At 45.0% G+C, this 27,231-nt stretch overlaps 3 long non-coding RNA genes across 6 annotated transcripts; 1 reads left to right on the top strand and 2 right to left on the bottom strand.

Moving 5' to 3' along the window:
- Positions 1-2,437: 2,437 nt before the first annotated feature.
- LOC135304026 (uncharacterized) lies at positions 2,438-5,738 on the bottom strand. Its single transcript, XR_010365463.1, has 2 exons — positions 5,370-5,738; positions 2,438-4,045 (listed from the first exon to the last, which is right to left on the bottom strand). It is a non-coding gene; the product is annotated as an uncharacterized LOC135304026 (long non-coding RNA).
- A 10,208-nt stretch (positions 5,739-15,946) lies between these two features.
- On the bottom strand, positions 15,947-25,321 carry LOC135304015 (uncharacterized). 4 transcript variants are annotated; one of them, XR_010365448.1, is made up of 5 exons: positions 25,006-25,321; positions 19,846-19,968; positions 18,876-19,043; positions 18,648-18,701; positions 15,947-16,627 (listed from the first exon to the last, which is right to left on the bottom strand). It is a non-coding gene; the product is annotated as an uncharacterized LOC135304015 (long non-coding RNA). The 4 variants fall into 4 exon arrangements; XR_010365447.1 differs by lacking the exon at positions 18,648-18,701; XR_010365449.1 differs by lacking the exons at positions 15,947-16,627; positions 18,648-18,701 and having other exon boundaries at positions 18,821-19,531.
- Positions 19,887-23,248, top strand: LOC135304025 (uncharacterized). Its single transcript, XR_010365462.1, has 3 exons — positions 19,887-19,983; positions 22,153-22,234; positions 22,778-23,248. It is a non-coding gene; the product is annotated as an uncharacterized LOC135304025 (long non-coding RNA).
- Positions 25,322-27,231: the final 1,910 nt, after the last annotated feature.

Genomic DNA, 27,231 nt, shown 5'->3' with positions numbered 1-27,231 from the left:
GCTGCAATTCCACAATCCTGTGCAGTTACAGATCTTGCTGAGCACACGGAAGGCCAGAAGTGGCACAAGGAGCCTGTGTGTCAGGAGTGAAGTCGTGTCTAAGGCTCTGCCACATTTGATCTGCTGGTGTGCACGTCAGCAAGATAATGAAGAACAGACAGTGAAGGAAGCCTTATGGTTGAACTGGTGGGAATTTGACCCTTAGGAGACAATGGATTGGTCAATCGATGGGAAGTTAACCTGTGAAAGAGGAACAACACCCAATGGAGCTGTGTTTGGCAGGGAGGTGGCATCACAAGCCATTGCAGCCTCTTCTCACGCGCTGGCCAAGCATGAGATGACGTTATAACAGGAAAAACTCCGCTCCAGAGGAGGAGATGTCAGGCCTGGTTGTGGGGTGGAGGGATGAGAGGGACAACATGCATGTCCTTCTGATGGAGGGGATGCCCTGAAGGTGGGTGGCCTGCCTGCCCCTCCCAATGAAGCACCATGCTGCATCTCCTGCTCCTGCTCAGTGGCTTTTCACCATTCCAGGGGTTGGTACATATTCTTTGCAAGAGCAGCTGATCAAACAAAACTGGATTTCCAATCACAAGTACAATTAAGTCTTTCTGCATGGGAATCCTCCAGAACCTGTGCCACCCCTGATTTTAGAAGAGCCAATCTGAGGATGCTCTGAACCCAGCTGAGAGGGATTCCATGGCAGGCATCCATGGAGAGCACAGGGGCTGGGAATGCTGGAAGTTTTCAAGAATAGCTTCCTGAAAGCACGGCAGTGCTCCATCCGTGCACAGCAGGATCAGGAAGAGGGCAGAACCAGAGACCATCCAGGCTTAACAGGCAGCTTTGGGTGTGCCCAAGAGCAAATGAAGCAGCACGGTGCCCCAGACTCGGACACGCGACCGTGCCGGTGCCCAGAGCGCTGCCAGGCAGTGCCGGGATCCCGGCTGTGGTTCTGGTCCCCACAGGTGAGGAATGGCAGTCCCAGGCTCAGCCCCAGGCAGAAAGCCAACCAGGTGAGAGCAGAGGGAGGGCACCCTCCCAGTCTCTCTTGGCCATGGCTGCAAAACAGTCCCTGCTGCTTCTTCCTCCGCCTGTGTTTGGGGTGTGCTGGTGGCAGAGGCAGCCAGCTTGTGTTCTGCGTTCCAAAGCCCGTTGGGAGCGGGCATGAAAAGTGCAGTGTGCACAGCAGAGAGTCCTGGAAGGTGCTGGCAAGAGCGTCCTGCGGGAACAGGGCTCTGGTCCCTGGCCGGGAACAGCCTGGTTTTAGTGCCGAGAGGACAGGCAGGAGTTGAGGCAAGGGAAGAGGCAGTGGGCAGCTTGTGTTTGTAGAGGGCCTGGGGCTGCACATCTGAACCTGGAAACACACTTGGGGCAATGCCAGCTAGAGCTGGAGTGCCTGTCCTGAAAGGACCTGAAGTCATTCAGCCTTGCCAGCGTTGCTTAAGGGTGTGTTGGTGTTCCCCAGGAAAGCTGCACATTTTGGGAAACGCCTTTGGAGGAAAGGGGCTTGCTTCTCAAGGAAAGTGCTTCCCAGGGAGCGCCCAGTGAGATAGGTGCAAGTTGTTCCCCTTTGGCTCTCGGTGCACCTTTCAGTCCTTGAGGCCCATTGCTCTTGGCAGAGGGGCAGAGGAAGGGAGAAGGCAGTGAAGAGCAGGTTTGGCATCTGCCTGGACCTGCTGACACCAACCCAAGCAGCTGCAGCAGGATGTGTTACCCCCTTTGCACAGAGGCATGAGCAGGAGCATCTCTGTCCAGCCATGAGCCCCAAAGCTCTCTGAGAGCTGTGAATTAAAAGGCCTTTACACACACACTTGTCACATCTTCCTCATCTGCTGTGTTTCAACTCTTGGCAATAGGCATTTGCCTCCTGCTTGGTGGGAGCTGCTGTGGCCCAGGGCCAGCACAGAGCTGGGCTGGGTGGGCCAGGCAGCGTGGAGTATATGGGCTGATCTGGGTGTGTCCCTGTCCTCAGAAAAGGCTTGCAAGGTTTGCCTCCCAAGGTTCCTACTCATTGGCCCTCCCTGTGCATCTTGCAGAGAACATGGTAGGCATTTCTGGCAGCTGGGCATCAGCAGGGCTTAAAATGGGGGCATGTTGTGGAGCAAGCCCAGCTGAGATCCCCTGAGAGGAGCCCAGTGCTCCTTGCTCCTCTCTGCTGACACGTGAGCCTTTGTCTGGTTTCGGGGTGGCCCTGGCTGTGTGAGGGGGCTGCTACGTGCACACGAGACAGCCGGTCCTGTCCCGCTGGGTGCCAGCAGTGCCTCGCAGCAGTCCTGCATCCACGTCAGGATGCTAGCCAAGAGAGGCCCTGGAAGGTGAGGCACATGATTTTAAGCTTTTGCAGATATACACAGGGGATGGCCAATGGTGTTCCCTCAGGATACAGCAGTCCTGAGGGGTCTCCCTAATTCAAAGAAATCCTCAGATAAATGCATTATCTGCTAAAAGCCCTTTTATTGAGCTGGTAGGAGGGCAGGGGTCTGCACCCTACCAAAATGCTTTTTGGCCACGTATAAATTTCAGTGGGTTGATGCAGAAATTTGATAAAAAATACCATCCATCTTTACCCTGCTGAGGTGATTGCATAGGCAGGGGGTTAGAAATACATTCTGTCAGATTCCTGTACTTGAAGCTGACGTCCAGGCGCTGGCCAGAGCGGTCTCCATGCCCTAAAGCAGCACTTCTTCCTCATGGCTTCCCTGCACAGGGCTCATTCCCTAGGTGCCCTTTGCTCTCCTGCTAGAATGTGTCTAAAGCTTTTTTCAAGTCCCTCTCCTGTCAAGTTAGGCCCACCAGGTTTTTCTCATGCTAACTGGTGCTAAGTACTTACCTGTGTCTGTGCTAAGTACTTGTTTGCTTATGTGAATTTCTTGTGCTTATGTCAAACAAAGGCCCTCTTTCATTCTCCTCTTTATCCTGATGCAAATTCTTTTGCAAGATCCTCTGGACAGTCCACAGTCGTGGTTTGGCCCGGAAATGTGTTTCTGGAAAGGTCTAAGTCGGGCCAATCAGTGGCCAAATTCAAAATTGGCATGTGATGTAGCCACTGAGGATCTGGATACGCCTCTGAGAACACACGGGGGTTAAAAGCAGGAGATTCCCAGAGAACTTCCTCTTTGGGAATCCGGCGTTGGTGAGTAGAGTCTGACCTCTCCCCTGCCCAGCTGTGCCTGGGTGGGGGAGGCCATGACGGGGAGGAGGCCGGGAGCCCCAAAAGGTGCAGAGGTGGAAGAGAACATGCAGGGGTTGATGAGACTTGAGATGTCTGGGCAGCCCCCCCCGGAGAGAGGGACAGAAATTGTGCTGGCAGCTCAGCCGGCCAGAAGCAGGGGATGCGGCAGAGAGAAGGTGCCCTGCAGATGTGGGAGTCCTTGGGCAGGCAGAAGTGAAGATTTTAACCCCTTTGTAGACTAATAGAAACCTTACAAATACTGAATCCTCCTGAATCCGAATGAGGTGAGAGAGAGATGGGAGATGAAATGGGCAAGCGTGAGGAAAGCTGGAAGAGGTGAGAAGAATCCTGGGTGGAAGAGATGATGGAGTGGCCTTGGGCTGGACTCTTTCTTGTATTGCCATGGACAGACCCGTGTTTTTTCCCTGTGACCCAGAGACTGTGTTTAGGGGGAGGCAACACCCGGGAGTCAAGAGTGAAGCAGCGGCGTGAACAGAGACGGCTGAAGGGGGGGTGAGATGCCCTCTGTCTCCACGGAGAGGAAGATCTCTGCTCATGAGGCCCCTCGGCCCCAGGGGGTGAAATGTGGGGGGGGACGGGTGTCCCGAAGTTGAGAGGCTGCTGCTTCTGGAAGTGGGTGGAGCATCTTTAAACGGGGAGCCCTAAAGGCAGTCCTGGCCCGTGTCCAGTGGTGAGAGCACTGGACATGGGGGGGAGAAGTCACGAGGGCCGATGTTCTCTGTGCGGGGCCATGGGTGACGCGGAAGCACAGGAGGTTTTAATTGTGCTTCCAGGGGAGGCCCATGAGGCAAGGGGGGACTCCTCTCTCCCTGATGGATTTGAGGGTTGATAATTTGAGTGGTGGTGAATCTGTGGAGAAAAGGGAGGGGGAGGAGGAAGGTATTTGGAAGGTTTTCATTCTTAGCTTGGTATGTGTTCCTTTCTAGATTTGTAATAAATAAATTGTTGTGTTTTTCCCTCCATCCCCGAATGGGAGCCTGCTTTGTTCTGTTCCCGGGTCACATCTCACAGCAACCATTTTGGAAATATACCCTTCATGGGGGCCCTGGCATTGTGCCAGGGTCAAACCATGACAGGGGGATTTGGGGTTTTTTGGCTGGATTTTTTGGGGAATTCGGGGTTTTCTGGGCTGGATTTTCTTGGGGGTTTTTGGGGTGCATTTTTAGGGGGATTTGGGATTTTTGGGCTGGATGTTTTTTGTTTTCAGGGGGATTTTTAGGGGGATTTGGGGTTTTTGGGGCTGGATTTTTTTGGGTTTTCTGGGCTGGATTTGGGTGTATTGGGGATGGATTTTTGGGGTGATTTTTAGGGGAATTTGGGGTTTTCTGGGCTGGATTTTGGGGGGGATTTGGGATTTTTGGGCTGGATATTTTGGGGTTTTCTGGGCTGGATTTTTGGGGGGATTTGGGTGTTTTGGGGATGGATTTTTGGGGGTATTTGGGGTTTTCTGGGGTGGATTTTTAGGGTGATTTGGGATTTTCTGGGCTGGATTTTTTGGGTTTTCTGGGCTGGATTTTTGGGGGGATTTTAGGATCAAAATTTTTTTTGTTTTCTGGGCTGGATTTTTAGGGGGATTTTGGATTTTTGAGCTGGATTTTTTGGGGTTTTTGGGCTGGATTTTTGGGGGGATTTGGGGTTTTCTGGGCTGGATTTTTTTTGAGTTTTGGGCTGGATTTTTGGAGGGATTTGGGGTTTTTTGGGCTGGATTTTTGGGGGTTTTCTGGGCTGGAATTTTTGGGGAAATTGGGGTTTTCTGGGCTGGATTTTTTTTGAGTTTTGGGCTGGATTTTTGGAGGGATTTGGGGTTTTTTGGGCTGGATTTTTGGGGGTTTTCTGGGCTGGAATTTTTGGGGAAATTGGGGTTTTCTGGGCTGGATTTTTGGAGGGATTGGGGGTTTTTTGTGCTGGATTTTTTGGGGTTTTCTGGGCTGGATTTTGGGGGGATTTGGGTTTTTTTGTGCTGGATTTTTAGGGCAATTTGGGTTTTTCTGGGTTGGATTTTAAAGGGGTTTTTTAGGGTGCATTTTTTGGGGGATTTGGGATTTTCTGGGCTGGATTTTTAGGGGAATTTGGGATTTTTGTGCTGGATTTTTTGGGGTTTTTTTAGGGTGGATTTCTAGGGGGATTTGGGGTTTTCTGGGCTGGATTTTTTGGGGTTTTTTTGGGGTCTCACCTGCAGGCCGATGGGCCCAGGGGGGCCGTTGAAGCCCCGCGTGCCCTCGTCCCCTTTGGCCCCAAAATGTCCTTGGGGTCCCCGAGCCCTCGGCTCCCCATCCGCGCCCTGGGAGGGGAAAATCGGGGGGTCAGAAACCCAAAAATCCCCCAAAAAATCCCCCAAAAAATCCCCCAAAAATCCCCCCAAAAATCCCCCAAAAAATCCCTACGAAAATCCCCGAATCCCCCCCAAAAAACCCGAATAAACAACACCCAAAATCACCCCAAAAATCCCCCCAAAAATCCCCGAATCCCCCCAAAAAACCTGAATAAACAACACCCAAAATCGCCCCCAAAATCCCCCCAAAAATCCCCAAATCCCCCCCCAAAAAACCCGAATGAACAACACCCAAAATCACCCCAAAAATCCCCCCAAAAATCCCCAAATCCCCCCCAAAAAACCTGAACAAACAACACCCAAAATCCCCCCAAAAATCCCCCCATCCCCCCCAAAAACCCCAGCAAACAACCCCCAAAATCGCCCCCAAAAACCCGAAAAAACAACCCCCAAAATCACCCCAAAAATCCCCCCAAAAATCCCAAAATTCCCCCAAAAAACCCGAATAAACAACCCCCAAAATCCCCCCAAAAATCCCCAAATCCCCCCCAAAATCCCCAGCAAACAACCCCCAAAATCGCCCCCAAAATCCCCCCAAAAATCCCCAAATCCCCCCCAAAAAACCCGAATAAACAACACCCAAAATCGCCCCCAAATTGCCCCAAAAATCCCCAAATCCCCCCCAAGATCCCCAGTAAAAAACCCCCAAAATTTGCCCCAAAATCGCCCCCAAATTGCCCCAAAAATCCCTCCCAAAACACCAAAATCCGATCAAAACCCATCCTAAAAATCTTCCCAAATCCTCCCCCCAAAAAATCCCAAATTCCCCCCAAATATTGACCCCAAAATTCCCCTAAAATCCCCAAATTCCCCCAAATTTTACCAAAATTCTTCTAAAATCCCCCAAACTTCCCCAAAATTCCTCTAAAATCCCTCAAAGTCCCTAAATTTCCCCAAATTTCCCCCAAATCCCCAAATTTCCACCCAAATTTTCCCAAAATCCCCCAAATTTCTCCCCAAAATTCCTCGAAAATCCCCCAAATTCCCCCAAATTCCCCCCAAATCTCCCAAATTTCCCCAAAATGTCGAATTTTCCCCAAAAATTGCCACTCCCCAAAAACCCCAAATTTCCCCTAAAACCCCCCAATTCCCCAATTTCCCCCCTAAAAAGTCCCATTTTTACCCCTAAAACACCAAAATTTCCCCCAAAATCCCAATTTCCCCCCAATTTTCCTTACCAAAATCTCAAATTTCCCCATTTTTCCCCCAAAATCCCCAAATTTTCCCCCAAAATGCCCCAAATTCCCCTAAAATCCCATAAATTCCCCCAAATTTTCCCAATTTTCCCCTAAAATCCCTCAAATTCCCCCAAATTTTCTCCAAAATCCTCCAAATTTTCCCCAAAATCCCTAATTTTTTTCTCCAAAATCCCCAAAATTCCCCTTAAACCCCCCAAATTCTCCCAAAATCCCAAAAATTCTTCTAAAATCACCCAAATTTCCCCCCAAATTTCCCCAAATTGCCCCAAATTGCTCCCAAATCTCTCCAACATTCTCCTAAAATCCCCAAATTCCCCCAAATCTTCCCCCAATCCCTCAAATTTCCCCAAAATCCCCAAATTTTCCCCCAAATCCCCCGAATTCCCCTAAAATCCCCCAAAATCCCCTAAAATCCCCCAAAATCCCACAAATGTTCCCAAAATTCCCTGAAAATCCCCCAAATTCCCCCAAAATTACTCTAAAATCCCCAAATTCTCCTCAATTTTCCCCAAATTTCCTCTAAAATCACCCAAATGTCCCCCAAAATCCCCCAAATTCCCCCAAATTTTCCCAAATTTCCCCAAAACTCCCAAATTTTCCCTCAAAATCCCCAAAATTTTCCCCAAATGTCTCCAAAATTCCCCTAAATCTTCCCCCAATCCCTCAAATTTCCCCAAAATGCCCAAATTTTCCCCCTAAAATCCCCCAAATCCCCCCAATTTTTCCCAAAATTCCTCTAAAGGCACCCAACTTTCCCCCCAAAATCACCAAATTTTCCCAAAATCCCCCAAATGTCCCCAAAATTCCCCTAAAATCCCCCGAATTTTCCCAAAATTCCTCTAAAATCCCTCAAAGTCCCCAGATTTCCCCCAAATCCCCAATTTTTCCCCCAAAATCCCCCAAATCTCCCCCCAAATCCCCAATTTTTTCTCTAAAATCCCCAAATTTCTCCCCAAAAATCCCCAAAATTCCACTAAAATCCCCCAAAATCCCCTAATTTTTCCCAAAATTCCTCTAAAATCCCCCAAAATCCCATTTTTTCCCAATCCCCCAATTTCCCGAATTCCCCGGAATTGGCCCCAATCTCACGGCGGCTCCGGGGGGTCCCGGCGGGCCCTGCAAAATCCCCAGGTTTGGGCTGAAATCCCCCGGTTTTGGGGTTGTTGGGTGAAATCCCCCAAATTGGGGGTTTTTTTGGGCTGAAATCCCCCGGTTTTGGGGTGAAATCCCCCGGTTTTGGGTCTTTTGGGGTGAAATCTCCCAATTTTTGGGTGAAATCCCCAAATTTTGGGTTTTTTTCGGGTGAAATCCCCCAGTTTTGGGGTTTTTTTGGGGTGAAATCCCCCAATTTAGGGTTTTTTGGGTGTGAGACCCCCCAAATTTGGATTTTTTTGGGGTGAAATCCCCCAAATTTGGGGGTTTTTGGGGTGAAATCCCCCAATTTTGGGTTTTTTTTCGGTGAAATCCCCCAATTTTGGGGTGAAACCCCCCAATTTCGGGGTTTTTTTTGGTTTTTTTTGGGGTGAAATCCCCCAATTTTGTGGTTTTTGGGGTGTTTTTGGGGTTTTTGGGGTTTTTGGTGACTCACGTGCTCCCCCTTGGCGCCTTTGGGGCCTTTGGGGCCCGGCTCGCCGCCCTCGCCCTGAGGGAAATTGGGGGAAAATTCAGGGATTTTGGGAGAAATTCTGGAAATTCGGGAAAAAATGGGAAAATTCGGGAAATTTGGGGAAATTTGGGGAAAGTGGGGAAAATTTGGGGATTTTGGGGAGGAAATTTGGGGAAAATTGGGAAAATTTGGGAATTTTTTTGGAAATTTGGGCAGAAATTGGGGGAAATTTGGGAAAATTCGAGAATGTTGGGGGGAAATTTGGGAATTTTTTGGGGAAAATGGGGGAAATGGGGAAAATTTGGGAATTTTCGGGGGAAATTTGGGAAAATTCAGGAATTTTGGGAGGCAAAGTGGGGAAAATTGGGGAAAATATGGGAAAATCTGAGAATTTTGAGCGGAAATTTGGGGAAATTTTGGGAAAATTTAGGAGGGAAATTTGGGAAAATTTGGGGAAAACTCGGGAAACTTGGGGGGAAATTTGGGAAAATTCAGGAATTTTGGGGGGAAATTGGGGAAAATTGAGGAAAATTCAGGAATTTTGGGAGGGATTTTGGGAAAATCTGGGGAAAATTTGGGGAAATTCGAGGGAAAAAATGGGAAAATTCAGGAAATTTGGGAGGGAAATTTGGGAAAATTTGGGGAAAATGGGAAAAATTCGGGAATTAGCGGGGAAATTCGGGATAATTTAGGGAAAATTCGGGAAAATTGGGGAAAATTCAGAAAATTTGGGAGGGAAAATTGGGAAAATTTGGGTAAATTCGAGAATTTTGGGGGGAATTGGGGAAAATTTGGGGAAAATTTGGGGAAAATGGGGAAAATTCAGGAATTTTGGGAGGGAAATTGGGAAAAATTTGGGGAAGAAATTTGGGAAAATTTGAGAATTTTGGGAGGGAATTTTGGGTGGAAATTGTGGGAAAATTGGGGAAATTTGGGAAGAAATTCAGAATTTTTGGGATATTTTGGGAATTTGGGAGGGAAATTGGGGGATTTTGGGGGGAAATTTGCAGATTTTTGGGAATTTTGGGGCTCCCGGGTGGATTTTTTTGGGCATTTTTTAAATTTTTTGGGCTATTTTAGGATAATTTGGGATATTTGGGCTATTTTAGGACATTTTGGGATAATTTTGGGATATTTTGGGGTCCCCACCTTGTCCCCATCATCCCTGAGACCCCCGGGGGGTCCTGAAGGGTCCCGGGGGGGATTTTTGGGGCCATTTTTGGCGATTTTGGGGCTCCCGGGTGGATTTTTGGGGAATTGTTTTGAATTTTGGGGCTCCGTGATGAAATTTTGGGGGATTTTGGGGCTTCCAGGTGATTTTTTGGGGGAATTTTTGGGTTTTTTGGGGATTTTGGGGCTCCTGGGCGGATTTGGGGCATCTCGGGGGGGAATTTTGGGGCAATTTTTGGCGATTTTGGAGCTCCCGGGTGGATTTTTTCGGGGATTTTGGGTTTTTTGGGCCATTTTGGGATAATTTTGGGACATTTTGGGATATTTTGGGGTGCCCACCTTGTCCCTGTCATCCCCGGGCCCCCCGGGGGGTCCTGGAGGGGTCCCGGGAGGGATTTTTGGGGCCATTTTTGGCGATTTTGGAGCTCCCGGGTGGATTTTTTCGGGGATTTTTTTAATTTCTTGGGCTATTTTGGGACATTTTGGGATATTTTGGGGTGCCCAGCTTGTCGCCGTCGTCGCCGGGCCCCCCGGGGGGTCCGGCGGGCCCCGGGAGCCCCACGGGCCCCTGGATCCCGTCACGCCCGGGGGCGCCCATCCCGCCTTTTTCTCCCTAAAAAAATCCAAAATTTGGGCAATTTCTCCACATTTCTGGGACTTTTTGGGCTCAATTCAAAACCCCCGCAGCGAAAAACCCCAAATTTCAACCCAACCCCCCCAATTTTACAAAAATGCCAAAAATTTATCCCAAACCCCCAAAATTTTACCCCCAAACCCCCAATTTTCCCCCAAAATCCCGAATTTTTACCCCAAAACCTCCAAAGTGGACCCAAACCACCCAAATTTGACCCAACCCCCCCAAATTTTACCCAAAACACCAAAAATTTCACCCAAAACACCAAAAATTTGACCCCAACCCCCTCAAATTGTACCCAAAATTCCCAAATTTGACCCCCCAAACCCCAAAATTCAATCCCAAAACCCCCAAATTTGACCCAAACCACCCAAATTTGACCGAAACCCAAAACTTTAAGCCCAAAACCCCCGAAATTTCACCCAAAACTCCTCAAAATTCAATCTCCAAACCCCCAAATTTCACCCCCAAACCTCCCAAAATTTGACCCCCAAAACCCCAAATTTGACCCCAAACTCCAAATTTCACCCCCAAAACTCCCAAATTGGACCCAAACCACCCAAATTTGACTGAAACCCCAGAAATTTAACCCCCAAACCTCCCCAAACCCCCCAATTTAACCAAAAATCCCTCAAAATTCAATCCCCAAACCCCCAAATTCGACCCCAAAACCCCGAAATGTCACCCCTAAACCAGACCCAAAACCCAAAAATTTCACCCCAAAACCCCTAAATTTGACCCTAGAACCCCCCAATTTCACCCCAAATTGGACCCAAACCACCCAAATTTGACCCAAACCCCAAAAATTTAACCCCAAAACCCCCCAAATTTCACCCCAAGCCCCCCAATTTTACCCAAACCACCAAAAATTTTACCCCAAATTTGACCCAAAATTCCCACATTTGGTCCCAAAACCTCCAAGTTGGACCCCAAACTCCCCCAATTTTACCCCAAATGTGTCCCAAAACCCCAAAATTTAACCCCAAACCCCAAATTCGCTCCCAGAACACCAAAATTTAACCCCAAATTTAACCCAAAAAGCCCCCAAATTTTCCCCCAAAAATCCCCAAATTCCTCCCCCAAACCCCTCCCAGAACTCCCAGAATTCCCGGAATTTTGGGAATTCCCAAAAAATGGGAACCTCAGCCTCCCCAAAGCCCCCAAACCCCCAAGTTTCTTCCCCAAATCCCCCCCAAATCCTCAAATCCCCCCCCAAACCCCCAAATTTTCCCCCAAAATCCCCAAATTTCACCTCCCAACCCCTCCCAGGATTTCCAAAATTCCCGGATTTTTGGGAATTTTGGGCTCACCAGGACCCCAAACCCCCCAAATTCCCCCCCAAACTCCCAAATTTCCTCCCCAAACCCCCAAAGTTCCCCCCCCAAAATCTCCAAATTTCCCCCAAATCCCCAAAATTTCACCCCCAAACCCCTCCCAGAATTCTCGAAATTCCGGGAATTTTGGGAATTTTGGGTTCATCAGGACCCCCAAGCCCCCAAATTTCCCCCCAAATCCCCAAATTTTCCCCCAAAATTTCCCCAAAATTTCCCCAAATCCCCCAAAATTTCCCCCCAAAACCCTCCCAGAAATCCCAGAATTCTCGGAATTTTGGGAATTTTGGGAATTCTGGGGCTCACTAAGACCCCCCAACCCCCCAAATTAACCCCCAAACCTTCAAATTTCCCCCAAATTTCCCCCCAAATTCCCCAAATTTTCCCCAAAATCCTCAAATTCCCCCCAAAATTCCCCAGATCCCTCCCAGAACTCCCAAATTCCCGGAATTTTGTGAATTTTGGGGAATTTTGGGGAATTTTGGGGCTCACCAGGACCCCCAACCCCCCAAATTTCCCCCCCAAAATCCCCAATTTTTCCCCCAAATCCCCCCTAAACTCCCAAATTTTCCCCAAAATCCCAAAATTTTTGCCCAAAACCCCCAAATTTTCCCCAAATTCCTCAAATTTCCCCCCCAAATTCCCAAAATTCCCCCCAAAATCCCCAAATTTTCCCCAAATTTCCCCCCAAACCCCTCCCAGAACTCCCAAATTCCCGGGATTTTGTGAATTTTGGGGATTTCGGGGCTCAGCGGGACCCCCAAACCCCCCCAAATTCCCCCCAAAATCCCCAAGTTTCTTCCCCAAATCCCCCCCAAATCCTCAAATTTTCCCCAAAATTCCTCCCCCCAGACCCCTCCCAGAACTCCCAAATTCCTGGAATTTTGGGAATTTTGGGGATTTTGGGAATTTCGGGGCTCACCGGGACCCCCAAACTCCCCCAAATTTCCCCCCAAATCCCCAAATTCCCCCCAAAATCCCCCAAATTTTCCCCCCAGACCCCTCCCAGAACTCCCAAATTCCCGGAATTTTGGGGATTTTGGTGAATTTTGGGAATTTTGGGATTTTTGTGCTCACCGGGCCGCCTTTGTCTCCGGGGCGGCCGGGGGGACCCACGGGACCCCCTAGGCCCGGGGGGCCCCGAGAGCCCGGCGAGCCCTGGGGGGGAAAATAAAAATCAAATTTGGGGTGAAAAACGGGAAATTTGGGGGAAAATGGGGAAAAAAATGGGAAAAAATGGGTAAAAATGGGGGGAAATCGCTGGAATTTGGGGCTGGGGGAGCCACGGGACCCCCAGAGCTGGGGAGCCCCGAGAGCCTGGGGAGCCCTGGGGGGGAAAAATGGAACAAATTCAAATCAAATTTGGGGTGAAAAACGGGAAATTTGGGAAAAAAAGGGAAAAAATGGGAAAAATCTGGAAATTCTGGGAGAAAATCCCGAAATTTGGGGAAAAGAATGGGGGGAAATGGGGAAAAAATGGGGGGGAAATTGGACAAAAAAAATTCCCGAATTTCTGGGAGAAAATCCTGAAATTTTTGGGAAAAATGGAAAAAAAAAGGGGGAAAAATGGGGAAAAATCGGGAAAAATCCAGAAATTTGAGGGGAAACTTGAGGGGAAAATCCTAAAATTTGGGGGAAAATGGTTAAAAAAATGGGGGGAAGATTGGAGAAAAAAAAATCCTGAATTTCTGGGGGAAATCCCAAAATTTGGGGGAAAATGGGGAAAAATTGGAGAAAAAATTCCTGAATCTCTGGGAGAAAATTCTGAAATTTTGGGAAAAAATTGGGGGAAAATCCTGAAATTTGAGGGGAAATGGAGGAAAAAAAATCCTGAAATTTGGGGAAAATGGGAACAAATGGGGGGGGGGGGAGGAATTGGAGAAAAAAAAAATCCCAAATTTCTGGGAGAAAATCCTGAAATTTTGGGAAAAAATGGTTAAAAATGATGGGGGAATGGATAAAAAAATCCTGAATTTTGGGGGGGAAATTTGTAGAATTTTGGGTGAATCAAAGGGATTTTTGGGGTAAATCCATTAAATTTTAGCGGGGGGAGCCCTGGGAGGTAAAAAAAAAATCCCAAATTTGGGGGGGAAAGGGAGAAATTTGGGAAAAATGGGGAAGAATGGGAAAAATCCTGAATTTTGGGGGAAAATATGGAAATTTCCTGGGGGGAATCCCAAATTTCTGGGGAAAAAAATGGAATTTTGGGGGGGAAATGGAGGGAAATTTGGAATTTTGGGGGGAAAATTGTGAAATTTGAGGGGAAAAGGGAGGAAAAATGAGGAATTTGGGGCAAAAAGGAGGAAATTTGGGGAAATGTGGCAGAAATTTGGGAATTTTTTGAGGAAAAGGAGGAATTTGGGGGAAAAGGGAAATCTGGGGAAAATTTGGGAATTTTCGGGGAAAAGGAGGGAAAAAGGGGAAATTGGGGGAAATTTGGGAATTCTGGGGAGAAAAAGGAGGAATTTTGGGGGAATTTGGGAATCTTTTTGGGGAAAAGGAGGAATTTGGGGGAAAAGGGAAATTTTGGGGAAATTTGGGAATTTTTGAGGGGAAAAAAGGAAGAATTTTGGGGGAAATTTGGGAATTTTGGGAAAAAAGGAGGAATTTTTTGGGGAAATTGGGAAATTTGGGGGAAATTTGGGAATTTTGGGGGGAAAAGGAGGGAAAAAAGGGGAAATTAAGGGAAAAATGAGGATTTTGGGGCGAAAAGGAGAAATTTTGGGGGAAAATCAGGAAATTTTTTTGGGAAAAGGAGGAATTTGGGGGGGAAAGGGAAATTGGGGGAAATTTGGGAATTTTGGGGGGAAAAGGGACAGAAAAAAGGGGAAATTTGGGATTATGGGGGAAAAGGGAGGAATTTTGGGGGGGAAAGGGAAATTTGGGGGAAATTTGGGAATTCTGGGGGGAAAAGGAGAATCTTGGGGGAAATTGGGAATTTTTGGAAAAAAAGGAGGAATTTTTTGGGGAAAAAGGGAAATTTGGGAATTTTGGAGGGAAAAAGGACGGGAAAAAGGAGGAATTTTGGGGGGAAATTGGGAATTTTTGGGGGGAAATAAAGGAGGAATTTTGAGGGGAAAAAAGGGGGGAATTTGGGGATAAATTCTGGATTTTTTGGGGTAAAATGGGGAATATTCGGTCACTCACCGCCGGCCCCGGGGTCCCCGCGGGGCCCCCCCCGCCTGAAAGGGAAATTCCAACATTTTTTGGGGGGGATTTGGGGAAATTTGGGGAATTTTTGGGGAATTTTTGGGAATTTTTTGGGAATTTTTGGTGATTTTTTTGGGAATTATTTGGGATTTTTGGGGGGGATTTGGGGAATTTTGGGGGTGGATTTGAGGGATTTTTTAGGTGGATTTGGGGGATTATTTGGGGATTTTTGGGGTGGATTTGGGGGATTTTGGGGTGGATTTTTGGGGTGGATTTGGGGCATTTTTTGGCTGGATTTTTGGGATGGATTTTGAGGAATTTTTTAGGTGGATTTGGGGCATATTTGGGGATTTTTGGGGTGGATTTTGGGGATTTTTTGGGGTGGGTTTGGGGCATTTTTGCAGTGGGTTTGGGAATTTTTGGGGTGGATTTGGGGCAATTTTTGGAGGGGATTTTTGGGGTGGATTTGGGGGATTTTTGGGGTGGATTTTTGGAGTGGATTTGGGGGATTCTTGGGCTGGATTTGGGGATTTTGGAGAGGATTTTGGGGAGAATTTTTGGGGTGGATTTTGGGAGGATTTTTTGGCAGATTTTGGGGGAGGATTTTGGGGAATTTTGGGGGAATTTTGGGGGAATTTTGGGGAGAATTTTTTGGGTTTTGGGAGGATTTGAGGGGAATTTTTGGGGAAGATTTTGGGGTTTTGGGGAATTTTGGGGAGGATTTTGGGGACTGATTTTTGGGGGATTTTGGTTGATTTTTGGGGGGAATTTTGGGAGTTTTGGGGGATTTTCAAGGAAATTTGGGGGAATTTTGAGAAGATTTTTGGGAGGATTTTGGAAAGATTTTGAGGAAAATTTTTGGGGTTTTGGGGAGGATTTTGGGAGGATTTTTGGGGGATTTTGGGGATGATTTTTGGGGGGGATTTTGGGGGGATTTTTGGAGAAGATTTGGGAGATTTTGGGGAATTTTGGGGGAATTTAGGGGAAATTTTTAGGTTGTTGGGGAGATTTTGGGGAGGATTTAGGGGAATTTTTGGGGAATATTTTGGGGGGATTTGCATTTTTTGGGGGAATTTTTTTGGGTGAATTTTTGGGGAATTTGGGGAGGATTTTTTGGGGCACTTTGGGAGAATTTTTTGGGTTTTGGAGGATTTTTGGGCAGGATTTTGGGAAGGATTTTTGGGGAATTTTGGGAAAATTTTGGGGAAAATTTTGGTGGGAATTTTGGTGAGGATTTTTGGGGTCTTTTGGTGGGATTTGGGATTTTTGGGAGGATTTCGGGGGAATTTTGGGGAGAATTTTTGAGATTTTGGGGGCATTTTGGGGAGGATTTTGGGGAAGATTTGTGGGATTTTGGGGGGAATTTGGAGAGAATTTTGAGGGAATTTTGGGGAATTTTGGTGGATTTTTGGGGGATTTTCAAGGGAATTTGGGGGGATTTTGAGAAGATTTTGGGGAGGATTTTGGGGAGAATTTTTGGGATTTTGGGAGGATTTTTGGGAGGATTTTGGGAGGATTTTGGGAGGATTTTGGGAGGGTTTTGGGGAATTTGGGGAAGATTTTGGGAAGATTTTTTGGGAGGATTTGGAGGAGGATTTTGGGGGCATTTTGGAGGATTTTGGGAAGGATTTTTGGGGTGATTTTGGAGGATTTTTGGGTGATTTTGGAGGATTTTTGGGGTTTTTGGGGAGGATTTTTGGGGGGATTTTGGGGGAGGATTTTGGGGGAATTGGGAGGATTTTGGGAAGGATTTTTGGGGGGATTTTTCAGGGATTTTGGGGAGGATTTTTGGGATTTTGGGGAGGGATTCTGAAAGGATTTTGTGGGGATTTTTGGGGAGAATTTTGGGAAGATTTTGGGGAGAATTTTAGGGGATTTTGAGGGAATTTTGGGGAGGATTTTGGGGCAGATTTGGGGATTTTTGGGGTGAATTTTGGCCTTTTTGGGTCACTCACGGCGTCTCCTCTCTGCCCGGAGTGCCCGGGGATCCCGTCCTTGCCAGAGGGGCCCTGCAGGAACCAAAAATTTGGAGTTTTCCCTCAAATTTGGGATTTTTTCCCAAATTTTGGGGTGGTTCCCCATTTTTGTGGGGAATTTCCCCTTTTTTTTTTATTTTCCCCCATTTTTCCCCATTTTTTGTTATTTTTACACCAATTTTTTAGGGTTTTTTTCTCCCTTTTTTGCTCAAATTTTGGGAATTTTCTCCTTTTTTTTCAAATTTTGCTATTTATTTCCCGCCATTGTTTTAGACTTTTGTCCCAAAATTTGGGTTTTTTCCCCATTTTTGTTGGTTTTTCCTCCATTTTTCTATTTTTTTTTCCAAATTTTTGGGGTTTCCCCCATTTGTGGTGGGGTTTTATTCCAAATTTTGCTGCTTTTACCCAAATTTTGGGGTTTTCTCCACGGAATTCTGGGATTTTCTCCTAAATTTGGGATTTCTCCCCACATTTGATTGGTTTTTTCCCAGAAAATTTTGGAATTATTCCAAGATTTTGGGATTTTCACAATTTTTGGTTGTTTTCCCCCAGATTTTGGGTATTTTTTTTTCAATATTTTGGCTTTTTTTTCCCTAAAAACCCCTCAATTTCAGGGGCTTTCCCCCAAATTTTTGGGGATTTTCACCTAAATTTTTTAATTGTCCCTCCCCTTTTTGTGCTTTCCCCCAATTTTTTTACCAATTTTTACCATTTTTTCTCTAACTTTCAGAGATTTTCCCAAAATTTTTGGGATTTTTTCCCCCCAAATTTCAGGATTTCCCCACAAGTTTTGTGGTTTATTTCCAAATTCTCTTGGATTTTTTCCCCCAAATTTTGGGATTTTTTCCCAAATTTTCCTTTTTTCGCCTTTCCCCCCCCAAATTTCATGTGTTTTCCCCAATTTTCATCTTTTTTACCAAAATTATGAAGTTTTTATTGGGGTTGTCCCCAAATTTTCAGAATTTCCCAATTTTTAGTGTTTCTTTTCCTCCTTTTTTATGTTTTTATTGCCAATTTCTGGCCTTCCCCCACATTTTTGAGATTTTTTTTCCCCCTTTTTTTTTTTTTTTTTTTTCCCCTCCAAATTTGAATAATTTGAATTTTTCCCACAATTTTTATTTTTTTCCCCATTTTTGGTGGGGTTTTTTCCCCAATTTTTTGGCCAATTTTTTGGTGGTTTTTCACATTTTTTTTGGTGCTTTCCCCAAATTTTGAGGTTTTTACCCAAAATTTGGATTTCCCCCCCATTTTTATTGGTGCTTTTCCCCATTTTTTTTTCCAAATTTCACGGGTTTTTTCCCAAAATTTGTAATTTTTTCCCCCATTTTGTTGGCGTTTTTCTCCCCAAAGTTTGTGTTTCCCCCAAATTTCAGGTTTTTTTCCCTAAAATTTGGGATTTCCCCCCAATTTTTGGTGTTTTTCCCCAAATTTCAGGGTTTTCTCCCAAAATTTGGGATTTCCCCCCCAATTTTTGGTGTTTTTTCCCATTTTTGGTGCTTTCCCCAAATTTCACAGGTTTTTTCCCAAAATTTGGATTTTTTGCCCCATTTTGTTGATATTTTTTCTCCCCAGAGCTTATGTTTTCCCCACATTTCAGGTTTTTCCCCCAAATTTGGGATTTTTTTCCCAATTTTTTTGTGGTTTTTCCCCATTTTTTTGGTTTTTTCCCCCAAATTTTGAGTTTTTTTCCCAAAATTTGGCATTTCCCCCCAATATTTGGTGTTTTTTCCCATTTTTTTGACGTTTCCCCCAAATTTCAAGTTTTTTTCCCAAAATTTGGGATTCCCCCCTTTTTCTTTTATTTTTTTCCCCATTTTTGGGGTGTTTTCCCCAAATTTTGAGGTATTTCCCCAAAATTTGGGATTTCCCCCCAATTTTTGGTGTTTTTTTCCCCATTTTTTGGGGTTTTTTCTCCAAATTTCAGGGTTTTTTTCCCCAAAATTTGACATTCCCCCCCATTTTTTAATTATTTTCCCAATTTTTTGGGGTGTTTTCCCCAAATTTTGAGGTTTTTCCCAAAATGTGGGTTTTTCACCCCATTTTCGGTACTCACGGGGGGTCCCTTGGGGCCGGGGAAGCCGCCGGGGCCTTGGGGGCCGGGGGTGCCCTGGGGGGGGGAGGGGAGGGTGAAAAATCCCCCAGATTCCACCCAAAATCCCAAAATTCCCCCAAAAATTCCCCAAAAATTCCCAAATTCCCCAAAATCTCCCCCAAAAATCCCCAAATTCTCCCCAAATCCCCCCAAAATTCCCCAAATTCCCCAAATTCCCCCAAATCCCACCTTGGCTCCGGGGTTCCCGGTGGCTCCCCAGTAAATAATCTAATTTGGATAGAAAATCTTCTGGTGCAGCCTTTGATGAATACACATCTGTGAGCAGAAGTGTAATTTCTGGCTTTGCTCAGGATGGTTTGTAAATCCAAGCCATAAAACCACAGTGTCTCCCTGCACCTTCAGCCAGCCGTAAATGGGAGCGCAGATTTCAGAAGCAGAGCGGTGAAAGTGCAGCACGCAGTTTCCAATTTCAAACATTGATCATGAGGCTACTACCGTTTCATGGAGTCTACTCATAAACACACTTTGTTCTTTGTAGAAATACTTTACTTTTAAGATCGTAGCCATGGGGGGAGTAAAAGGGATCTCAAGAGGTTGAGCAGTGACAAGCCCTATGGGACAACGTGGCCATCACTGGACCTTCCTTCCTAACTGCTAGTTCAGCAGTCAGTCCTTTGGAATTTTGTGTTCTTAGTTCATACCACTGAGCGGGTACTCTACTATTTTTTCATAAAAATCGCAAAGATCATTATTACCAAATTGCTGGTTTTGCTGCCAGCTGGCCTGATGATCCACACCTCTTTTTAAAAACTAATTGCTCATGTCCTGGTGGGTACATACGTGACCGTTCCTTTGGGATGTTAGACAAAGACTGTATTTTAAAGCTGTATAAAACATACAGTGATGATTTTCTTAAATTTTGGTTTTTTGATGGAGAGGATGAGATTTATCTAAAAATACACTATGCCTCTTGCTCACTATGAGATGTTACTGAGTAATCATTTTAATACAAGAGCATAGTATTAGTAATCCATATGAGTTATTACATTTCTCACAGAATTCTGCAGCCATGTTTATGTTCTTGCTTGGCATGCTGACTTTTGTTATAATTATTTCTGGAGTAAATAGCACTGACCTGTTTGCTATGGACGATTTCTGCACAGTGTGCTTGTGAAAGAGTAACATGAATGCAACTTACTTTCTTCCTTCTTCCTTCCTTTCAGCCAATCTGAATGAGAACAGCTGCTGACAAACTGTAGTGCATTTCTCTTCTATGGGATGGAGAGATTCATGTCTCACGTGTTGCTTCATTGGTTGGTTGCTATGAACATGCCAAGTAAGATAAGCAAATTGAGAAATATTTTTAATTGCACCAACTTTTATTCCTAGATGTGTCCTATTGTATCATTACCACAATATTGATGTTGGCAATTAAGGGCTTTTTTTCTAGATCCAGGGTTTTTAGTCAGAGAACCTTTGTATTATGTAGGTTTTATTCTGTTGCACAGCTTTGTTGTAAATCCTCACAAATAAGCTTCTTCACTTCCATGTGTTGGAATTTCTTAGGTTTCAAAAATTAAGTCAATATGTAATGGTTTTCTCAGTAAACCATCTCATTTTCTTTGGAATTTATTATGGGTTGCAAGGTATTTTTTAATGGTAAGAACAACCTCTGCAGTGCCACTTCAAGTGTCAAAATTCCTAAGTCTCTGCTGAGGCAAGCAAGAATTGTCCATCATGGCTAGGTTAATGCTGAAGGATTACTCTGATATTACAGAGCATTTGTAGACTCTGTAAGGTCTCTGTACCCTCTGTAGAGAGTATTTTGTATCTGTTTCTTCACAACTAATTAGTCTCTCTGTTGTGGCATAAGGCTTAGATTCAGGACTGATTTTTAAGATTAACAATCTTCATTTCTCCTACAGTTTTCCTTGCACAACTGGAAGAGTCTTGATGGCAGAGTTGTGCTGAATTTGTCAGGGTAGCTATATTGTGTTGGCATGTGAAAGTGAGGACAGTACACATCAGATTGTGAAGCCCTGTAGAGCAACAGGAAGCTTCTTCACGAAGCTTTGATTTTAAAAGTGATTTAAATATCTATATGTAAATAATACAGGAAATAAGAAAATATGTTTTCTCTGTATTGATGGATCATGTCTCAGGATGGTGTTTCAGATATCCATAGACCAGATATTTACTGGTCTGGCAACTTTTGGAAAGTTGTTAAACCTTACCCTTTTTCCTACTCTTAAAATATGTCAGGATTAATTCTGTCTGAGATTTCTGAAAGTTCTAACCTAGACCAAATATTATGAAGTATTCGGATTGGCCATTTACATGATGAAATAAAATATATAATTGCTAAATCTGAGCATGAGACCAGGCTGACAAAGAGAATGCAGTGGTTCAGCAAATCCTGAAATGCAAGATTATGATTACAAATTAACCTTGCTTTATGTGGGGTGTAATTTGGGAAAGTCTAGTGAGAGATATTATACTTCAGGGAAAATAACCAGTTAATCATTAATAGGTTAAGGTATGACTGCTTAAGGGGCAGAGTTACAGAGCAGATCTCTTGTGATCAAGAGATTGATCACAAATTAAGCAACGTACCCTTGTTAGTGTGAAAAAACCCCCAAGGTGTGTATAGGGGTAGCTGTGCAGGAGTGTTACATGCAAGCTGTGTGAAATAATTTCCCATTCTACACAGTATTCTGAAGGTCTTAGCTGGAGAAAAATAGCAACCACATGGAAAAAGTTACTGCTGGAGACCATTGGGAGTGGTCAAAAGGCTGCACTACAGATTTCGTGCTCAGTTTTATTAATAAACATGTATGCATTGATATGTTTATATGCATTTAAAACATGCTTTCAGAGAAGAGACTGACGTATTGAGAGGAGATATGATAGAAGTTTTAAGTGTGTCAAAGACTTTCCAGGCAGAGAAGTAATTTCCTTCTCATCTGCTTGGGATAGGAGAATAAGTAACAGATTTAAGCTACAACAAATGAAACAGAAGGCAAAACCTTTCAATTCTGAGAGGATTCTGAGTTGTTTCACTGGAGACTTTTAAGGAGAATAAAGCATATTAGGGATATAACTTGGTTGTAAGTTCTGAAGAGGAGCTGTAGTGCAAAAAAATTTCTATGCCTGTATACCATAAACTCTTCCAAGAGTTCATAACTACACAGTTGTGTCACACAGGTCATTGACTGCAGTAGGATGGTATGTGGACTTCCTTGCCAATTATGCTAATGTGGCATAGGGAAAAAAACCCTGCAAAACACTATGGAAAAATGTAGCAAAATTACATGAAATAATGTAGCATTACTATTAGTGTACTTTTACATAATACTTGACAATTGCAGCTTAAATATGTGGATTTTATACTAGTGGTTCAGACTGTGTTCAAGAAAGTAATTAATTTACAAAAGGCCTGATTTACTTAAATTATTATGGTGGGTGTTATTATCAGTGCAAACACCATTGCTATATTTTTTTCTAGAATGCCGTTTGGTGTTTCTTCTTGATCTGGTAAGATCACAGCAAAGTTACCAAAGAATTGCAAACTCTGATTCCCACAAAAGGTAGGTAAAGTCAATTTCAGTAAAGTCCGTAATAAAGTAGATTATTTCAAATGAAAGTTAAAATTTTGAGTTGTGAATATTATCCTTTACCTCTGCAAGAAAAAGAGCCTCTTTATAAAGAAGGACTATAAAGGACTATTATAAAGGACTAAATAGGATGAAAGCTCTGTTAGAAGGCAATGATAAGAAAATATGACACAGAAACCTTGCTACATTATGTATACCTCACAAGTCTGAGAACAAGATTCTCAAAATGTTCTAATTGAATATATAAAATTTTCCTTTGACAGATAAACCTCTGAGGGTTCATACATGGAAAAATTTAACAATCAGATTTTTATTTTAAAAATTATTATAACATGTAAAATAAACGGTTCCGAATTTTTAATATTAACTGCAGGGGTTTTTAATCTTGAAAAGCATTTCAGTATTTTCATTGCTTTTAAGTTGGCAGGTGGTAGAGTTTACATTCTTTTATTGCATGTCCATTATAAATTCTTGACAGGTGCCACAGTGTCCTAATTTTATTTATTAATTATGTAGACCATGCTGATTTTTCAGAAAACCTGATTATACTCTTGAGGGACGAGACACCTTGCAGAGGGATGTAGATAGATGGGAGCATTGGGCAGTTGACAGTGACATTAAATTTAGCAAGAGCAAATGACAGACTCTTCACTGGTGACAAAGTAATGCTGGACACAAGTGTAAATCTGGAGAGGGACAGCCGGAGAGCAGCCCTGCAGAAAGGCACTTGAGGCTGAGCCAGCACCGTGCCTGGGCAGCAACTGAGCAAAGCACATCCTATGGACATAAGTATCTCTTGACTTTTCTAATTATTCATTCCATAAAAAAGAAATAGAAAAAAACCTAAAAAATACTTTTTAATTAGTGCAACAATGCATAAGGTAAATCTAGTTGTCTGTGAAATAGGTTATACACATATCTACATATGGAAATATGCAGATATGTGAGTGTATAAACAAACTCATGGTATTTTTATATCCTTTTTGATCCCAGCCATTTCCTAAAGTAAACTGAAACACAATTCCTTAAACTAGTTTTTCAAACTCAAAAGTTTTGAAGTCTCAGTTCAACAGTTTAGTGAATTTATCAATAAGAGTTACATGTCTAAGTCCAAAAGCTGAAAATTGAGAATAACATTAATTTTAAAAATGGGTCACATAAACTCCATAGACAATCAGATAGCATCTCCCCAAAAGATTGCAGAAAACTTTCATTATCATCTTTTGATAAAGTTACTATAAAAAGCAGGTCTGAATAAAACCAAACTGCAACCTTCTATTTGCTGCAGTTTCAACCTTAAGAGTATCACTCCCCTTTTATAACTAAAATAATTTTGCTGAAGATGCTTACTGAAATATTCAGCAGTAAAAACTCAAATCACCCATTGCATGTGATTTGCTTTTAAGCCTTCGAATCAACACCACACTTATGACAAAGAACAAGACTTCAGTTCCTGCAATATTTTATGTCTAAACATGTCTTTTCACACCTGATTCTCAATTTTTTTACTGTCTTATAAAAGATATTCTGCAGTGTTTTGTAAATGTTAGGGTCTTACTACTCCTTTCAGATTTCCAAAGATGTCCAGATCTACAATAATATGACAATAGAGTAAATCCCATGGTAAAATTGCATAATTTAAAAATGTTGAGAGATTACCTGAATTCATTGTATTAAATTCAAAGTGACATACGAATGTTGGAAAGCACTTGATGATCGGCATAAAAGAAAATGCACTCTTGTGGGAACTCAGTACATCACTCTGGATGTCCAGAGCTACCGAGACAACCCTTGGGGGGCTCGGAGGCCCTGGAATGTTGCCAAAAGTACCTGGTGGCTTGACTTAGATCCTTTTAAAGAAATGACACCTGAAGGTGAGGAGATGAGAGAATTTCAGGTCTGAATGGTGAGGGGATGTTATTCACTTGCTGGAACTTAAGTTAGAATGCACTGTACAGGGGGGTTTTATGTGTTGTACAGGGGAGTCTGGAATTCTGTGCATGGATCAGGAGTCCCAAGATGGAGGGATTTGGGCGTGCCCTGTCCTTCTTCTTTCTTCTCCTTGGCATCCATGTTCAGGATGATGTTGGCACGTGTGGATTTGGTTCACAGAAAGAGTACACTTGCCAACAAGGGCAGAAAGTATTGGGAAGTAAAGGTAAATATCTAATACGTAGTTTTCACTATAAAAGAGACAACCGCCTCGTGGGCGGGAGAGAGTGCCTTTGGCTGTCTTGCTGATCAGACCTCGGCTGGACAGACAGAAAATCTTTGTAGATAAGAAATAATAAACTCGACTGAAGACCTAAAAGCAAGAGTCCAGACTCCTTCTTCGAGAGCGCGGCCTACCCAGAACCACTTTTTCCCGTGCTGGGGCAGAGACAAGCGACAGCCGACCCCAGCAGAGGGTGCCCAGCAGAGGAGCTGCCGTGCTGGAGCACAGCACGGAGGGGAAAGCCCCAGAGCCTTGGGCTGAGGAATGCACTGGCAGAGGGACAGCAAAGGTGCAGGGCCTCATGGCATCCCTGCCTGCTGCCAGCCCAGCCGCGGCTCACTGGCCTCACCCTGGAGCAGGAGTTGGGGCCCCTCTGCTCACTCCCTCCTTGGCAGAGATTGTGCTGGGGCTGGCATTCAGCCCTGAGCAGCCTCAGCCTGAGGCATCACAGCCAGCCCTGGGCTGCTGTGAGCCAGGGAAACAGGCTGGGCTCCCAGCCCTGCCCAGCCCAGCAGGGCCTCTCACTCACCCGTCTGCAGGGGCTGCACCATTGTCACCTCGTAGGGCTCCACTGGGGAGCTGCTTTCCTGGGGACCCCCGTCCTCCTCCCAGGCCACCCTGGGCTGGCTCGGGGCTCTCCTCTCCATGATTTGGTAGAAAAGAAAAGTCTGGTAGCGGAGAAAGGGGAAATAAGAATCGTTTGGGAAAATCCTCAGCACCACGGGGCTGCTGAAGAAGCAGGGAAACTCTCGAGCTTGTGTGTAGAGGCTCCTGGCCAGCTCTGTATTCCCAAACTATCCTCTTCTCTCCCTGTCCAGCTGGACACTGACCACAGGGGCAGCAGTGTGGTGTCACAAAGGGCTCCCCTGTGACACAGCACCTGCCCCCAGAAATGGATCCAGGTAACCATTGACATGGAACCTGCCCCCAGCAACGGGCCAGGGACCCGGGCAGGGAGGCTCTGAGTGTCCCTGGGGGCATGGGCACAGCTCAGTCCTGGGCACACAAAGTGCTCCCAATGGACTTCCAGGCCCCCTTTGCCCTCCTGTCCCCTCCGCACATCCCTGGTGCCCTCCAGCATGCCCCAGAGCCCTGTGTGCAGACACCCCCACATGCCCCCAGGATGTCCCTGCGTGAAAAACAAGGTTCACTCTCCTGTAAATAATTCAAAGTTTAATAAAGGACAAGAGGAGACAAAGACAAGAAAGCAAAGATTTACAGCTGGGTGCATCTTGGCACTTAGCCAAGAGCACACCTGCTATTTTGGAAAAACCCTTTAGATACCAAGCAAGATGGAGGTTTTAGGGCAGAGACAGGTTGTTCTTCTTTACCTTCTTCCTTCTTCTCCATGCGTTTGGGTGGTCTTTTATAATTAGACAGAACAGTCCACACTGTGGGCTTTGAGGGATTAGTTATTGGGTTAAAAGGGAAAATAATTTAGGTGTCATTTCTTAATTGGATAGTTTAGCCTTAAAAGACCTTGTAACAAGAGATAGTTAGCCATTTTGTGCCTTGCTAATGAAAGACTGCAGAACTCATGGCTGTGAGGCTGTCACATTGATAAGAAATAATAAACACCTGAGTCTGAACGCGAACTATCGTCTCAAGTGTCTTCATTTCTGACCTTGACATAGGTAGAAAAAGGGAGCTGAAAACTGGCAGCAAGCCATTGCAGGTGTATTTGATCTTCTCGGTGGCAAGCACAGCAGCCAACCCGGTCTTGCCCTCTTTTTCCCTTGTCACTTCCTTTTTACTAATTTCCAGGCAAATAATTTTTGACATTCCTTAACTCTTTCCCACTGTTCCTCAGGTATCTCCCATTCAACAGGCACTAATAATTCCCATCTACAAAGCAATGTTATTATTTCAGTTGTTTTGAGTTCTGTCTGGATAGGGGCTAGACTTGGTGCTTGACATTTCATGCAATGAGAGTCCGTTTTTTTTGAACTACAATACGAATGTTTTCCACAATTTAAACATTTACATATAACCTAGCTAGCATATCTGGTATTGGGATGAATCAGACAGGGTATACGATATGCCTCTGATAGAAGTTGTAATTCTTTTTCTTCCTATAAGTCACAGGCTAAGGCCAGAATATGAGAACTCTCTGTCTGAACCAGTCCTGATGCTCCTGTTTGAAGAGGAAGGATTCCTCCCCAGGGAGGTGTCACGAAACCTGTCCAGCAGCCGGTGCTGCTGCGGCCGTGGGGCAGAGCGGGTGCGGAAGGCGGGTCCGGGGCGGGAGCGGAGGAGGAGCGGGAGGAAGGGCAGGGAGAGGGGAAGGGGAGGAGCAGGAAGGCGAGGAGCACGAAGAGGAGCGGTCCGAGGAGGAGCAGCAGTGGCAGGAGCATTGCGGGGCTCCACGGCAAGCCCGCTGAGCCCGCAGTGAAATAAATGGGCAGGAGATCTTTCTCCTTTTTAATGCCTTTATTAAGAAGAATCAGCTCAGGTGGGGAGAAATCGACGGGTTGCGCTCTCGCCGTCGCCGCTCCCAGGCGTGGCACGAAGGAGGAGGATGATGCAGTTTTGTCCGCTGGTCTGCAGACAGAACTGGGGACTCTGTCCTCATGGGAGAGTCGTTGAGTCCTTGGTTTGTTGGTTTAGAAACCCGGGGGGTCTCTTTAATCAGTTTCTTTTCAGGTTAGGGTGAGAAATAAAAAGATTCAAGCAGGTACGGGACAATGCTCCCATCCTTAGACGTCACTTTAAGTCACTTGTTGGCTCGTGATTTTAGGGGTTTTTCTTATAAAAA

The sequence above is a fragment of the Passer domesticus genome, chromosome 6, assembly GCF_036417665.1.
Source record: "Passer domesticus isolate bPasDom1 chromosome 6, bPasDom1.hap1, whole genome shotgun sequence".
Lineage (NCBI taxonomy): Eukaryota > Metazoa > Chordata > Aves > Passeriformes > Passeridae > Passer > Passer domesticus.
This window is presented reverse-complemented; position numbering and strand designations above follow the sequence as displayed.